Source organism: Triticum aestivum, chromosome 7D (genome assembly GCF_018294505.1).
Source record: "Triticum aestivum cultivar Chinese Spring chromosome 7D, IWGSC CS RefSeq v2.1, whole genome shotgun sequence".
Classification (NCBI taxonomy): domain Eukaryota; kingdom Viridiplantae; phylum Streptophyta; class Magnoliopsida; order Poales; family Poaceae; genus Triticum; species Triticum aestivum.
Window position 1 is genome coordinate 201037637 of NC_057814.1, and position 16032 is coordinate 201053668.

General features: G+C 42.6%; 1 pseudogene across 1 annotated transcript in view; it reads right to left on the bottom strand.

Moving 5' to 3' along the window:
* LOC123165375 (U3 small nucleolar RNA-associated protein 25-like) overlaps nt 1-15700 on the bottom strand; it is a 28370-nt pseudogene extending 12670 nt beyond the window's left edge. Inside the window, exons 1-9 of the transcript XR_006482941.1 lie at nt 13780-15700; nt 13622-13687; nt 12718-12892; nt 12313-12454; nt 11796-11901; nt 10687-10787; nt 10477-10599; nt 10123-10203; nt 9785-9930 (exon numbers count right to left, since the gene is read on the bottom strand). The product of XR_006482941.1 is annotated as a U3 small nucleolar RNA-associated protein 25-like (transcript). The remainder of the gene's footprint in view (nt 1-9784; nt 9931-10122; nt 10204-10476; nt 10600-10686; nt 10788-11795; nt 11902-12312; nt 12455-12717; nt 12893-13621; nt 13688-13779) is intronic.
* Nucleotides 15701-16032: the final 332 nt, after the last annotated feature.

A 16032-nucleotide genomic window follows, 5' to 3' on the forward strand; every position in this document is an offset into this window, starting at 1 on the left:
ATCCTACAAGTGGTATCAGAGCTTTGGTCTCCATTTGCCTTTATTTCCATAGCTTTTGGTGATCATAGCCTTGGTTTCACAACCTAGGAGAGTATGGCGTCTAGCGAGGGAAATTACCACCGTAGAGGTCCTTACTTTGATGGTATTAATTTTGCTAGTTGGAAGCATAAGATGAAAATGCATATTCTTGGACATAACCCCGCCGTTTGGGCAATTGTGTGGATTGGCTTGCAAGGTGAATTCTTTGATGGGAGAGAACCAAACCGTGAAGCTATCGCGGAAGAGTTGAAGATACTGCAATACAATGCTCAAGCTTGCGATATCCTCTTCAACAGATTGTGCCCCGAAGAATTCAACAAAATCAGCCGTCTTGAGAATGCAAAGGAAATTTGGGATGCTTTGATTGATATGCACGAGGGTACCGACTCTGTCAAGGAATCCAAATTGGATGTGCTTCAAAGTCAACTTGACAAGTTCAAAATGAAGGATGGTGAAGGTGTCGCTGAAATGTACTCTAGGCTTGCTCTCATCACAAATGAGATTGCCGGCTTAGGAAGTGAAGAGATGACTGATAGATTCATCATCAAGAAGATCCTAAGAGCCTTGGATGGAAAATATGATACCGTGTGCACATTGATCCAAATGATGCCCAATTACAAAGATCTCAAGCCAACGGAAGTCATTGGAAGAATTGTTGCTCATGAGATGTCACTCAAGGATAAGGAAGAGCTTCACAACAAGTCAAGTGGTACTTACAAAACCTCATGTGATGCTCCTACATCATCAAGTGAGAAACAAACCTTCAATGAAGAATTGAGCCTAATGGTGAAGAACTTCAACAAGTTCTACAAGAATAGAAGCAAGGAAAAAAGTTCCAAGTCAAGGTCCTACAATGATAAAAGATCTTCGAGTCGTGAGCGTAATTGCTACAATTGCGGAAGACCCGGACACTACTCCAATGAGTGTACGGATCTCTACAAAAGAAGAGAAGATTCACCCAAAAGGAGAAGTAGAAGAGAAGAATCACCACCAAGAGAAAGGAGGAGTAGAGATGATCGTTATGAACGAAGTACCTCTCGGAGAAGCAAGGATTGGGAAAGGAAGGACAAATCATCAAAGAGCTACACAAAACGAAGACATCAAGCTCATGTTGGTGAATGGGTATCCAGTTCCGACTCCGACCACCACTCTGAGAGAAGTTATCACTCCAACTCCGAATATACTCAAGATGAAGGTGTTGCCGGTCTAGTACTTGTGTCAACCAACTCCTACGACATATTTGACTCACCAAATAAAGGAATTGGAAGATGCTTCATGGCTAAAGGCCCTAAGGTATCACACCCCGAGTATGTTGATTTCAATAGTGATGAAGATGATTTGCTAGGTGATGATGATTTACTTGTTGACAACTCTAGTGATGAAAACTATGATGAACTTGCTATTAATTATGCTAATCAAGATAAAACGAATGATGATGGTAAGAAGGAGATTGAGCGTCTAACTAAAAAACTAAACACTCTTAAGTTAGCTCATGAAACTACCTTGGAAGATCATCGAGAACTTTTAAAGGCTCATGAGAAGTTACGCTTAAGCTCAACCTTGAGCAAGAGCATGGGTTCTTAGAAGCAATCAATGATAATCTTCGTAAGAAAAGTTCTTCTTACATTGCCAAGCATTTACTCTTGTCTACTTACATGCCACAAGTTAAATCTAGCAACAAGAGTAAGAAAGATTCTTCTTCCAGTAGTAACAATAATCATGTTAAATCCAATGTTGTTGCTTCTAATAGTTCTCTTGATTCCACTAACGATTCTCTTAGCCAAGTTACACTTGAGCAAGAAAATAGCTTATTGAAGGGAATTATAGAGAAAGGTGTTTACAAGAGCCTTGCCGGAAGTAAGCAATTTAAGGAAATTGTACGCAAGCAAGTAAGGCACCGGAAGAATCAAGGTATTGGTTTTGAACGAAAGTTCAATGCCAATGGAGTGGAGTGGGAAGAAGATCAATACCCCAAGACGAAGTTTGTTCCTCAACAAGAGAAGTATGATCCTACTTCTTTCGAAGGGACACAAGCTCAAGATGATCTTCCACCACAAGACCACAAGCAAAAGGGCAAGGACAAGCTTCAAGAAGAGATTGATGCATTTGAAGAAGCTCCCAAGGCCTTGTCAAGTGGGTTCCCAAGACTACATCGAGTTCTACTTCATCAAGTACGACTACAACTCCAAGGATTCCCATCAAGATGATGTGGATCCCGAAGAAGAACTAGAGAGTTCTTGAGGGTGACTCCGCCAACATACTTCACTCATATCGTTTTGGCGAGGACAAGTGCAAACAACTTCCACATCTTGCACTAGTCAAGGAGTCACAAACCCTCTTGTTGGTAAGACAAGGGACAAGGTAACCTAATGCTTTCATGGACATCATCTTGTGTGAACATCACTCTATGTCTATGGATATCCTTGTTTGTTCCTTGTGGGACTAACCCGTGTAGGTGTTGAAAGTGCAACTCACTCCAATGGATTGCTCCAAATGATCTACATCAATATTGAGCATCCACATCTTCAACATCTACATGAAGTCATCATCGACAAAACCAAAGGTTAGTTCATCCCTCTTAGGGGGGATATCACATCTAGGAGGAGCTTTACTCAAAATATTGAGCTAAAGCAACTCTAATGGTGTGAACACAATAATGCTTTATGTAAAAGTGGTAACCCCACTTGTGCTTAAACGATGAGTGTCTATGATCAAATTCAAATGTTCTCATTTGACTCCTAAGTCAATATACTCATATAAAGATGACCTAGTCATCGTCAATTGCTTGATAGATGCTAGAGTGTTTGTGCATGCTTTGCCACATATTTCATTTGCCATTTTATTGTGTGAGCATGTTGATTGCATATTTTACTCATTCGAGAACATCCATTTTTTGCTTTGATTGTTTGGCTTTTTTCCTTTTTCTTGCCAAATGGATGGACAAGAATGCCTAAGAACTCACTCTAGCTATCTATACTTTTCTCGTCTCAAACTCTATTCATGCTACATCACAAAGTTTGATCAAGTCAGATTCGAACCACTCTGTGTGAGGAGCACTCGGAGTCCCCGATTCATCATAGACTTAAACTTCCAAAACCTCTCTGTGCATTTCAGTCTGACCGATCCATCCACTTCGGTCACACCGAGTTCACTGAGTTGATCTAGGTTTTCAATCTCGGTGCAACCGATTAGAACTTTTCGGTCACACATGAGTTGCAGTAACCGCTTGCGATTCTGCATCTCGGTGCCACCGAGTTGTTCCACTCGGTCACACCGACAGGGTCAGGATATATATACCGACGGGTGAGATTTTGGAAATTTCTTCAAAACCCTTCATCCCGCGCATGTCCTGCTCTGCAGCCTCGGGTCTCCGGATTGTCTCCTCGTCGCCAGCGACCTCTCGCCGCTGGTTTCCGTCGCCGTCAACGGGATTCAACCCCGTCGTTGCCGCCGTAGCGAACTCACCGCCGAACTAAGGTATGAGTTCGAAACTTTGTGCTGTTCCTATACTCCAATTCTTAGCACAAAGCAAATGCCATGTTCTTTACCACGTATGAGATCAATCTATCTCGAGAAAACCTCCATTAGATTAGGTTTGATTCGAAAATTTAGGGTTAGGTTTCCGCCGACCGAATTGTAGAAATCGGCCTCACCGATTTGGCTTAGGCCATTGCACTTGCACTTTTCGGTCTGACCGAAAGTTGCAAATCGGTGTGACCGAGTTCAAATCTCTGTGAAACCCTAGCAATCTCGGAGTCACCGAACTGTGTCTCGGTCTGACCGATTTCACTAGTTTAGACTCCAACAGTTGCTTCGGTGTCACCGAGTTTAACAAATCGGTAGCTCCGAAATGCTTTATGTGGAAAACTAAAACTAAGTTTTTGACTCATCTGTTTTGCAAAATCTCTGCACTTTGTGATGCTCATCCACTCTACCTCATCTATATCTATTCACAGGGTCTGCTGTCAGTTTGCTTTGCCAGTATGTCTGACCAGAGTGATAGCCAGAACAAATCAGAAAAGCAAGTGAACATGAGTGAGGGCACTAGTCCCTCTAGCAGCTATGATGAGGGCAGCAGGAGCACTCCAAGCAATTTGCCCAAGGAAGCTACAAGAACAAGGAAGAAGAGAAACTCAAGACTCAGAGGATGAGGACTATGTGGCTGCTGAGGAGGAAGTGAGCTCCAAGAAGAAAGTGCTGAAGAAAGAATATGGGACTGCTGCTGCAACAAATCCTGGAATGCACAAGAAGGTTCCTGCCAAAAGAGTGCCAACATCCAAGCCAAGGAAAGTTCTAACAGGAGAAACCATGCAGTTCACTATAGAACATCAGATGATGATGTGGCTAGAGGCAAGAAGAAGAAAAGGGCAAGAACCACAACTGCAAAAGTACTTGGAAAATCAACCATGGTGAGAGATTCTGAAGAAGAAGAAGAAGAAGAGGAAGATGATGCTGCACCAGCACCCAAGTCTCAAAAGCTGATGGGAGATGCCATCAAGTCTGGGGCTGCCCCTTTTAAGCCCAAGACAGCTCCCAAAGCTATTGCTCAAGCTTCAAAGACTTCAAAGCCCAAGAGGAGCACACGGAACATTAAAGAACAAGGCCCCGGTGCCTGAGATGGATGAAGAAGAAGATGCTGAAGCCCAAGTGCTTAGGAAGCTCAAACCAAAAATTCCAGATCATAATGACAGCCATCCAGTGGCAGAAGATATGAGCATCAGGAAGGATGCAGGTCTCAGACTTTGGAGACAAAGTGACCCTTATGCTGTGAGGAGAAAGACTGTTGTGGACTATAGGTTCCATACCAAAGAGCAGCAAGATTTCTATGAAACCATTCTGCTTGACAAGAAGCCCATAGTCTGTGATATGAAGTGGGCTAATTGGGAATACATTGATGAGAATGAAGACCACTTTCCAGGTGTGCATGAGAGCTTCAGAGCATGTGGAGTGGACAAGTTTGTGGGTCAAAAACTGACCAAGTGGAATGATGAATCATCATGCAATTCTACTCCACTGCACACTTCTATCCTGATGGAAGAATAGTTTGGATGTCTGAGGGTACAAGGTACCAATCTACTGTCGATGAGTGGGCCAAATTGATAAATGCCCCTGAAGAGCATGAAGATGACTTGGATGTCTATGCCAAGAAAAAGAAAGACCACAATTCTATGGCCAACATGTACAAAGAGATCCCAGACAAAGCATTGGAAACTCACAAGCTTGGATCTGTACATTATTTGTTGTCTGGCTTAGCTACTATCAACACTATTCTGAGGCATACATTGTTGCCCAAATCTGGAGACACAAGATGATCAGAGGCCATTCAATCAACTTGCTGCAACTGTTTGATGTGCCCCAAAATTCAAAGTTATGAGCCTGATTGTTGAAACTATCAAAAGGACAGCTGCAGATCAGAAGAGATCTTATGGGTATGCTCCACATATTCAGGTGCTCATCAACTCCAAGATGGGCACATGCACTTATCTTTTCGACAAGGAGCATCTACCCTTGAGACCAGATTTTGAGGACAACACTGTTGTGATGAATGAAGAAGATCCCACATCTGTGCAAGCACAAGAAAAGAGAGAGGAGGCAAAGGCTGAGAAGGCTGCAAAAATGCCAAGTGTTGAGGAGGCATCTGAAGTGTTCCTAAAGTCAAAACAAGATCAGCTTGCTTATCTGATTCAAGCAACTTTGAGGATTGAGAAGGGCTTGGCCACCCTGACTCAAAATCATAAGAGCTTGGAGAGGATCATTGAGACCAAGTTCTATAATCTTGATCTGAAAGTGATTGAGATGCAAACAGCTGTTGAGCAGCTCCAGGAAAAAGCTGAGGAGAGGAAAGGGCAGGCTACCACAGATGCCTTTCAGAGAGTGCCCAGAGGTCAGCGATCTGCTGTAGTGCCCATGGCTGACACTAGAGCAACTACATCAGCACCAGCCGCTACAGTTTTAGTGCCACCTCCAGTTGCAACTCCACCAGCTCCAACAACTTCTACAGATGCTTTCGTCCTTGGAGTCCTCTCAACACCACATCCCGAAGATCAAGCCTAGAGAGACTCATAGCACTATGAATTTTCAAACTTTTTGGTAACTTGTTGCCAAAGGGGGGGATGTATAGATCATAGGCTTCGAGAGAGTGTTTTTGCTTCTTTATCTCTCTTGCTATTTGGTTGATACTCTTGTGTGTGCTTGTTTGATACTTTATGTCTGTGTGTGAGATACTTGTATGATCATGTGTTTGATCATATTCTACCTTAATGCTTGTTTGGATGATACTATCTTTTATATCTCATATATGATCATTCACTTTGCTTGGTGACAAGTGCATGTTTTTTAATTTATATCATTTTGAGCACTCCATCAAAATGTATGTGACATGAAAGAGTAACACATGATCCTAATAGATTGTGCATTTGCATTCAAAAGCAAATCTCAAATAATGCACAAATTTAGGGGGAGCTGGATAAGGTGTTGCTTAATGGCTTGCTTGCTCAAAATGCTTAGTGATATGCTCCAAAAGCCCTCAACCACTTTCTCATATCCACATATGTTCCAAACCAAAAGTCAAACTCGGCCCTACCGGTTTGATCTATCCGGCGCCACAGAATTCATTTGACATAGTCACTGCCAGAAACCATAGTCACTTCGGTCTCATCGATAGGGATCTCGGTCTCACCGAGATGGGATTGCAAACTCTCTGTTTCCCTTCATAACATTTCGGTCCAATCGAGATGAGCGATCGGTCCCACCGAATTCGCAATGCAAACTCTCTGTTTCCCTTTCGTAACGTTTCGGTCTCACCGAAATGAGCGAATCGGTCCCACCGAGTTTGCCTAACCAACTCTCTGTTTGCCTATTATAGAAATCGGTCCTACCGAGTTTATGTGATCGGTCTCACCGAGATTAAGTTATGCCCTAACCCTAATGGAATCGGTCCCACCAAGTTGATATGTCGGTCCCACCGAAAAGCCTAACGTTCACATTTTGAACTAAATCGGTCTGACCAAGTTTCATGATTCGGTCCGACCGAGTTTGGTAAATTGTGTGTAATGGTTAGATTTTGTGTGGAGGCTATATATACCCCTCCACCCACTCTGCATTCGAGGAGAGAGCCAACAGAACGTGCCTACACTTCCAGCATACATTTTCTGAGAGAGAACCACCTACTCATGTGTTGAGACCAAGATATTCCAATCCAACCACAAGAATCTTGATCTCTAGCCTTCCCCAAGTTGCTTTCCACTCAAATCATCTTTCACCAAATCCAAATCCATGAGAGAGAGTTGAGCGTTGGGGAGACTATCATTTGAAGCACAAGAGCAAGGAGTTCATCATCAACACACCATCTATTACCTTTTGGAGAGTGGTGTCTCCTAGATTGGTTAGGTGTCACTTGGGAGCCTCCGTCAAGATTGTGGAGTTGAACCAAGGAGTTTGTAAGGGCAAGGAGATCGCCTACTTCGTGAAGATCTACCCGAGTGAGGCAAGTCCTTCGTGGGCGATGGCCATGGTGGGATAAACAAGGTTGCTTCTTCGTGGACCCTTCGTGGGTGGAGCCCTCCATGGACTCGCGCAGCTGTTACCCTTCGTGGGTTGAAGTCTCCATCAACGTGGATGTACGATAGCACCACCTATCGGAACCACAGAAAAAATCTCCGCGTCTACATTGCGTTTGCTCCCTCCAAACTCCTCCCTTTACCTTCATATGCAAATGTTTTACATTCCGCTACTATACTCTTAGACTTGCATGTGTAGGTTGATTGCTTGACTTGTGCTAAGTTGCTAAAATCTGCCAAGACTTAAAATTGGGAAAAGGCTAGATTTTTATTTGGTCAAGTAGTCTAATCACCCCCCCCCTCTAGACATACTTTTGATTCAACAACACCGAGTATATTGCCTTTGTGAAGGCCCATTAGTGAGCAGCTTTTGATGTATGATCTTGGAAGACTACCATGGAGCTAACTGTTCAACTCCGTGCTACTGATGGTGGCCCCTTGTCTAATCCGACGCATTATGGTCATCTTGTTGGGAGTCTTGTCCATCTAGTTGTTACTCGTTTGGATATCTCTTATCCAGTCCATATTTTGAGTCAGTTTGTCTCTCCTCCCGCTTCAGTTTACTATAGTCACCTCCTTCGTGTTGTCTGATATCTTCGTGGCACAATATCTCCCGCCTGTTCTTTCCTCGCTCCAGTTCATTACAACTTTTGGCCTATTCGGATGCTACATGGACTAGTGATCCCACGGATCACCGTTCACTTTCGGCTTATTGTGTTTTTCCAGGTGGTTCTCTCATTGCCTGTAAGACAAAGAAACAGACTGCAATTTCTCGTTCGAGTGCAAAGGCTGAGTTGCGATCTATGGCTTTTTTGACGACAGACTTGGTTATGGTAGTTACTTCAGGAGTTTGTTGTTTTTGTCACTACACCTTCTATGTTATTGTCTGACAGCACACGTGCTATTAGCATTGCGCGCGACCCTGTGAAACATGAGCTCACCAATCATATTGGTGTTGATGCTTCTTTTGTGCAAACTGGTGTGCAGGATCAGGTCATTGCTCTTCAGTATGTGTCTTCCGAGTTACAGTTCGCTCATTTCTTTACAAAGGCCTAGACTAAAGTGTCGCATGGCTTCTCTCTCTTCAAACCAGTGTTGTTTATACTCCATGAGTTCGGAGGAGGGGTGAGTACTATATATATAGCAATGTAGCCTTTTCTATTTACCCCATGGTATAAGGGATTTTCTGCATATTTCCTGCATTTGTACATGTATATATACTGGCCTATGGACCCATGGGAATACAAGTTGCATATTTTCTAACAAGTAGAACTAAAACTGACTACATGAGGTGCGGTTTCAGTACTACTAAGCACGAGGAGGAAGTTAGCCATGATGGGCAGGTGGTGCCTCCAAAGGACACCTTTCGATATTTTGGGGTCAATGCTGGAAAAACAATGGTGATATCGATGAAGATGTGAACCATCGAATCAAAGTTGGATGGATGCCGTGGTGGCAAGCTTTTTGTGTTCTCTGTGATAAGAAAGTGCCACAAAAACTATTTGACCTGTGATGTTGTATGGCGGTGAATGTTGACCAACTAAAAGGCGACATGTCCAACAGCTAGGTGTAGCAAAGATGCGCATGTTAAGATGGATATGTGGCCACACAAGAAAGGATCAGATCCGGAATGATGATATACATGATAGAGTTGGGGTAGCCCCGATTGAAGAGAAGCTTGTCCAACATCGTCTAAGATGGTTTGGCCATATAAAACGCCGGCCTCTGGAAGCACCAGTGCATAGCGGACGGTTAAGGTGTGTTGATAATGTCAAGAGAGGTCGGGGTAGATCAAATTTGACATGGGAAGATTCCTTAAAGAGATATCTGAAAGACTAGAATATCACCAGAGATTTAGCCATGGACAAGGAAAGTTAGCTATCCACGTGCCAGAACCATGACTTGGTTTCGATATCTTATGGGTTTCAACTCTAGCCTACCCCAACTTGTTTGAGACTGAAAGGCTTTGTTGTTGTATAATTTTTATAATTGATTCTGCTTCTGCTAAGGATTTACCTATTCCTTTAACATACTCACGTTCACTTCAGAAGCCTGTAAGGCAATGAAAAACTGAAGAAGAAGAATTGAGCTGTTCACAAAAAACTGTGGCGAGTACATGGTAGACGCACTTGTCTTCACAAGTAGAAAATTATTATAAAGAAAAATTAACGGTTTACAACACTTACTTTGTATATTTTATTCCAAAAAGAAAGTGATCTTCAACATCCCCAGCAAAAACAAGGTTAAAGTCTGTTGGTTTTCAACTATTTGGCTCCTCCAGTTCATCATCTGACTCGTCAAACTCTTTCTTGAATTGCCCTATAGCATTATCCTGTAAATGAAAGTAAGAATTTCCTATTTCTTATCACCAGAGCAAAATAATAACTGAAGCAGCAATCATAAATTATATATGCAAATGATGTGCAGATCTAAATGGAAGTCATGATATAATTTGGCAGCGTATTTCTTAGAAACTGATATTCAGATGTTGTGTGTAAGAGTAGCTGCAAAAGTAAAACTGTACCTTTTGTGTCAGCGGAGATAATTGGATTAATCTCTTCACAACACGTCGTGCAATGCTTTTTAGAGGTAACAAGAACAGAACCTAATGCCATGATAATAATACAAAAGCAAAGAGCAATAAGTTCAACAGATCAAAGATACAACAAAATTACGAGTTGTGTATAAATAGAGGTACATCATGCTAAACAAATCTAGTGACATGCAATATTTACTCTTAACAAAAAAGATATAGAAATACTTGATAAAATAGTGCAGTTCACTGTCAAGCAACTGTAGCCCAGCACGCATCTATGCAATACGTCATGACAAATAATATACTGTTTTTTCAAATGTGTTGCGACTATCTGACAAATACCTTTGGACGTGTAAAACCCTGATCGCAGTATGAGTTGTCATCCAAAATATCTGTGTTAGTATCATTCCTAAGCTTCGCGTCATTTTTAATGACAACATCTCTTGTTCTATGAACATGACTCAACTGCCAGTGCGACAATATTGCACATTAGTCAACATCATAACAGGTACAGTAATAATGCTACTACCAAATAGGGATTGTGAAACTTACAGCATGCATAAGATATGCATCCATAGTACTGGAATCCACCTTACTACCCTTACGATAAAATGGCTTCTTGTTACAATGCATTATGTCACGATAACTATTACCTGTAATAGACAATTAGGATTAGAATTATACTTAATGTAAATGATAGAGAGAGCGCACTATACACCATTTTAGGAGGAAGCATGACATGGAAAGCCACAATTTGTCTTAGGTCTGCTTAATTATACGAGAAACAGGGTGCATAAATGGAGTTGGTAACTTCGTGTGCCAAGACCATTATGGTAACAATTCTTTTCTCAAAAATAGCAAGAATATGGATCAAGAAAAAACGTGCACAGCATAATATTTAGGATTAGGGAACCACAAAAGGTACTTCATGTTTCTATTCGCCAAATTTACAAGACAGATACCAGACAGTAGAATTAATAAATATCACTATTTGGGCATTTACTGTTTTCAGAAGTTATGGATGAAGAAGGGGGAAATAGAAGACCCCCCACCCCCAACACCTACCCAGCACAAGAACCCACCCAAAACATGTTCAGCTTGGTTGTGAACAAACTAGTTACCATCCTTTAGGTCGAGTGGAGACATGTAATAAATGAAAGCCCACATTTGAAAGTTGAGAGCATTAAAGGGCTGCAGTCTTCCATATGGAAGAATGTAACTTAAAATCGTTATTTTCCCCTACTAGCAGTTGGGCAGAGAAGCTCCTACCGGCTTCTTTGGGAAAGAAAAAAATCTTAGTGGTTCACTTTGGAGATCAGTTTTAGGGCTACCACACACATAAACACATAAAATGAGTATCTCATCGCATGGAATTTACAGTTGCAAGTCCTGATCCGGCTAAAATTATGGCCACTTTTCTTTTGGTGGTCTGTGCTACAAGAACTAATCCGCAATATGGATCTTTGCAAATTCTAGAAAATTAACACTCTTATTCCTCTCAGGCAGCACTATTGATTAGTTAATACTATATCAAAAGGTAGTGAATGTCATGTGCTTTTAGTAGGCACCAATTCTAAACTGATCAGCTTTAATGTTCTACCGATTCATGTCATTTGTGAAATAAGGCACTAACAAAAAGATAATCAAAAAGGAGAACTTACAAAGTGAGAAGAACCTTGATCTATAATTCAATTCATCCGAGAGGATTTTTTGCCAGTGGTCCTTCAGCTTTCCTTTGACATTAACAAAAGGATCATCAGAAGCTCCCTGAAAGAACAAGGCACTAAGAATCAGCTTTCAATAAGAAGCTTCCTGAAGTATTTATTATTCACAAAATCATCACTGCAATAATAATGAAGAAGTTGATAACTCAGAACGAAGCAGTTGAGTAATTTGATAACTAATGTAATGGATCGAGTACACAAACACAGAAGAGCAGGAACAAATATTTCAACAGGTCATGAGACCATAGTAACCCCTCACAAAAGTATTATAAACTAAGTATAGATCATGAGGTGATCTAAATACATGATGAACATGAAATTTTGGTCTTCGAATTACAAATATATATACCGCTATCAAAGGATCAAATTCAGTAACCCACATTTCAATGAGAAACAAGATAATCAGTCGAAATAATTTAATGAGAGCGTATCATGATGTAATTCCATGAAGTACCTTAATCTTTTCACCTGTTCCAACCCATTTGGATTTTGGAATGCCCTCTGCAGGAATCTCCCAATTAAATTTACTCTTCTGATTCACTGATGTATTGACTTCATCATTTGCTAGCACGTGAGTAACATGACGCTGAAATGAACTGGAACATACAAAAGGTGGTGTTGGAACGAGTTATATGAACAGATCATATATATAATGCAAGAAAATAAAATGATACAGTAGAGGCAACATCAAGCAAGCATTCTTAAACCTAGACATGCGGGACGAAGATGGTCGCATAATACACTATAACCAAAAACTGAATGAACAGAATATAATACTTGTTCATTTATAATAGCAATTGTTATGCTTCCCTGTCACTGAAGGAAAAAATGTGAATATTGTTGCATTAATAGCACCAACCATGAGGACTCCATTTCATCAAAAGAATCATTTTTATTGCTTATCATATCATGTGCCTCATCCTCACTGGAAACAGTGCAATCATCTGAGTCACCATCATCACTCTGATGTAGGCCTTGAGGGCTCTCATTGGATGGTTTCTCACGTCGAACATCCTCCGCTGCTATGATTCCATCTGCATAGAGTACTAAGTAATTAAGAGTTGAAAATGGAAAAGGGCATAGTGATACATTGCACGTCACTGTGAAAAGAATATTGAGCCAGCCATAATGTCTGCCAAAACAACACCATTCTAGCATCAGTAACCTCACTATGAGAGCAACTTGTCGCTTTATGTTACAAGATGTGAAGTGCTGGTGATACTTCAGAGAAATAGAGCCACCGAAACATGCCAAGTTACAGCCAAAAAAGTGAATAAACCATATCTCCAAGAACACAAGAAAGTAAAAGTTTGGTTCGAAAATGGATAGAGAGGAAATTGGATTTCGAAAGAAGTGGTAGAGTAGTACTCCCTCTGTATCAAAAGATAAGACGTTTTTTGATACTCTTATATTTTGATACGGAGGGGGTACTATCTATGAAAGATACACATTCAACTACTACACCCCTTCAAATATGCACAAAGTCGACAAATAAGATAATCAAAACTTTACAAATAACCAGGAGTCTCTACTACCACGGTACCTCAGCGTTTAGGTAGAAAATAAACTATTGAACACAAGACTTCACTAAAAACATCACCTTCCAGCACACCCGAATACAATTCCACACAATTTTAGTTTGAAGCAAGTGAGGAGGGAATTGAAGCACGGCCAATTAACACCTACTCTATTGTTATTATATATATTGTCACTATCTGCCAAAGAGAAAGCGAAAATGCTTCACACGGTAACAAAACCCGAACCTGAAGAGTCAGACAGACTGCCATCAAGCACGGGCCTTTTGGGCTTCTCACGCCGCCTCTTCTGACCTGAAACCACACGACAGCAACAGGATGGAAGAGCAGCTGAGCGAGGTACAAATTGAAATCTCAGGCAAGAGACAGCAACTAAGGTCTCATACCTCGAGGAGTAGCCGTTGGAGAGACAGGCTTCAGCTTCCCCATTTGCAACAAAGGGGCACAGTGACAACAAATGTCCGTTCAGGCTCTGCTATGAATACATTGCACAAATTAAATTAACAGTACAATGAACAGAATAGACAAATCAATTCCAGAAGGGGCAATGGGTTTTTCGTCCCAAAGTTGAGTGGCTCTAGTTCATTTATCCATCCAACCTCAACATCAAAGACCTATACAGCAGACATTGGAACACTAAAAAAAATTCTCAGACATTTATCATTTTTTTCTCAGCCACTTCATACACATCACACAGACGAACAACCATGCATCCTATCAGCATGTACACACACTTAAACCTAGGAATGGTTTCACATCAGATCAAAGCCAGCCCAGCCCATAGGACTACACGCCCAGGATCCAAACCAAAACCATCAAAAAAAATTGAGCTAGAACCCAGACCAAACCAAACTGTATGTTTTTTCAATCCAACCCAATCCAAACCGTTTCTCATTTTTGGATTGAACCCACAAACTCAAACCATGGACGAAGCCCTTAACATGATAGTTTCATCTTTTGTTTAGGAGTAATTTAATGTGTTATCTCTGCATGCAGTGAACGTGAGAAACAACAGATTACAGGGTTAACTTTCCCCTAACGAAACTTCACCATATTCCTGCCTTCTAGTCTTTGATCAAACAGACAATGCACTTAACATTTGAACAATATAAAACAGCACCTAGGAGAACGCGTTGGAACTTTCACTGTCCATATACTAAAAGAATTTGACCCATTTAACATGCTAAACAGCCAGTTAGTCACTAGTTTCCAAAGCAAGGATTCGGTATCTAAAATAGGTCTGCAGCTGCACCAACAAAATGAATATGCATGCAGCAATGGAGCTTCAGTAAGTCCAACGGCACTAGAGTTGAAGAGTAAATAGCATAAAACTACCACTTTTCGTCCTATGGTTCCAAAAAACTACCACATTTTTGTTTGTGACTGATAACTACCGAAACCGGCGTCGGCTGTTTCAAAAAACCCAAAACGCCCGTGGCTAAGAAATTAAACCGGTTTATGACAAGTCGGGCCCACACCTAAACGAACCATTTGTTTGACCGTTCCTTTGACCGTTAACTGACATGTGGGGCCCACATGTCAGTGTCTGCAAACTTTTCAAAAATGCCATCAGGCCCCTGCAAACTTTTCAAAAACGCAATCGGGTCCCTGTAAACTTTTGAAAAAAGCAATCGGGTCCCTCCCGTGGCCGTGCGCCAGCAGCCGCCGTGAGGGTCGCCGGCCAGCAGCCATGGCGCCGTCGTGGACCTCCCTTCCGTCGCGGGGCGGCGCGTGGTGCTCCCTTCCGTCGCGACCAGCAGCCATGGCGCCACCGTGGAGCTTCCTTCCGCACGGGCGCCAGGGGGCAGCACCGCTCACCGGCGATGGCCGTTGCGGCTGGGCGCAGAAGGCAGGCTTGCGGGCGTGGGAAGTGCAGGCCAGGAAGCTCGCGAGGCAGGAGCTCAAGCTCGAGCTTGAGCCTAGTCATGGCGGCCGGCCTCGGGAGCTCGGACCCGAGCGTTGACCACAACTACGGAGGGGATTCGAGATGGGAAAGGAGGGCGCGTGGCTGGAGCACCGGAGCAACCCCACGAGTGCGGCACCACACTCCACGGTCTCTCCCCTGCCCGCATCAGCGCCGCCACCGACGCCATGGACACGGAGCACGGTGGCCTCGCGGGCAGCTCGTGCAGGAGCACCTCGACCTCGCTTCTGCCTCCCTCGAGCTCGCCGCGGACGGCCTGCGTCGCTGCTGGAGCGCGCGCCTCCTGCCGTCGTGGGCGAGGCCGGCCTCTGCTACGGCCGCCGGAAGGCTTGCTGGCTGGCAGAGAGAGAGAGAGAGATAAGGGAGAGAAGAAGGAGGAGGAGGAGGAAGAGATAACTGACATGTGGGCCCCACATGTCAGTTAACGGTCAAAGGAACGGTCAAACAAACGGTTCGTTTAGGTGCGGCCCGACTTGTCATAAACCGGTTTAATTTCTTAGCCACGGGCGTTTTGGGTTTTTTGAAACAGCCGACGCCGGTTTCGATAGTTATCAGTCACAAACAAAAATGTGGTAGTTTTTTGGAACAATAGGACGAAAAATGATAGTTTTATGCTATTCACTCAGAGTTGAACAACGGCAACTCATTTCATATTCAGGGGTAAGAAGTAGTCGTCCCTATCATAAATGGCACTTTAGAAATAAAATGCTACCTA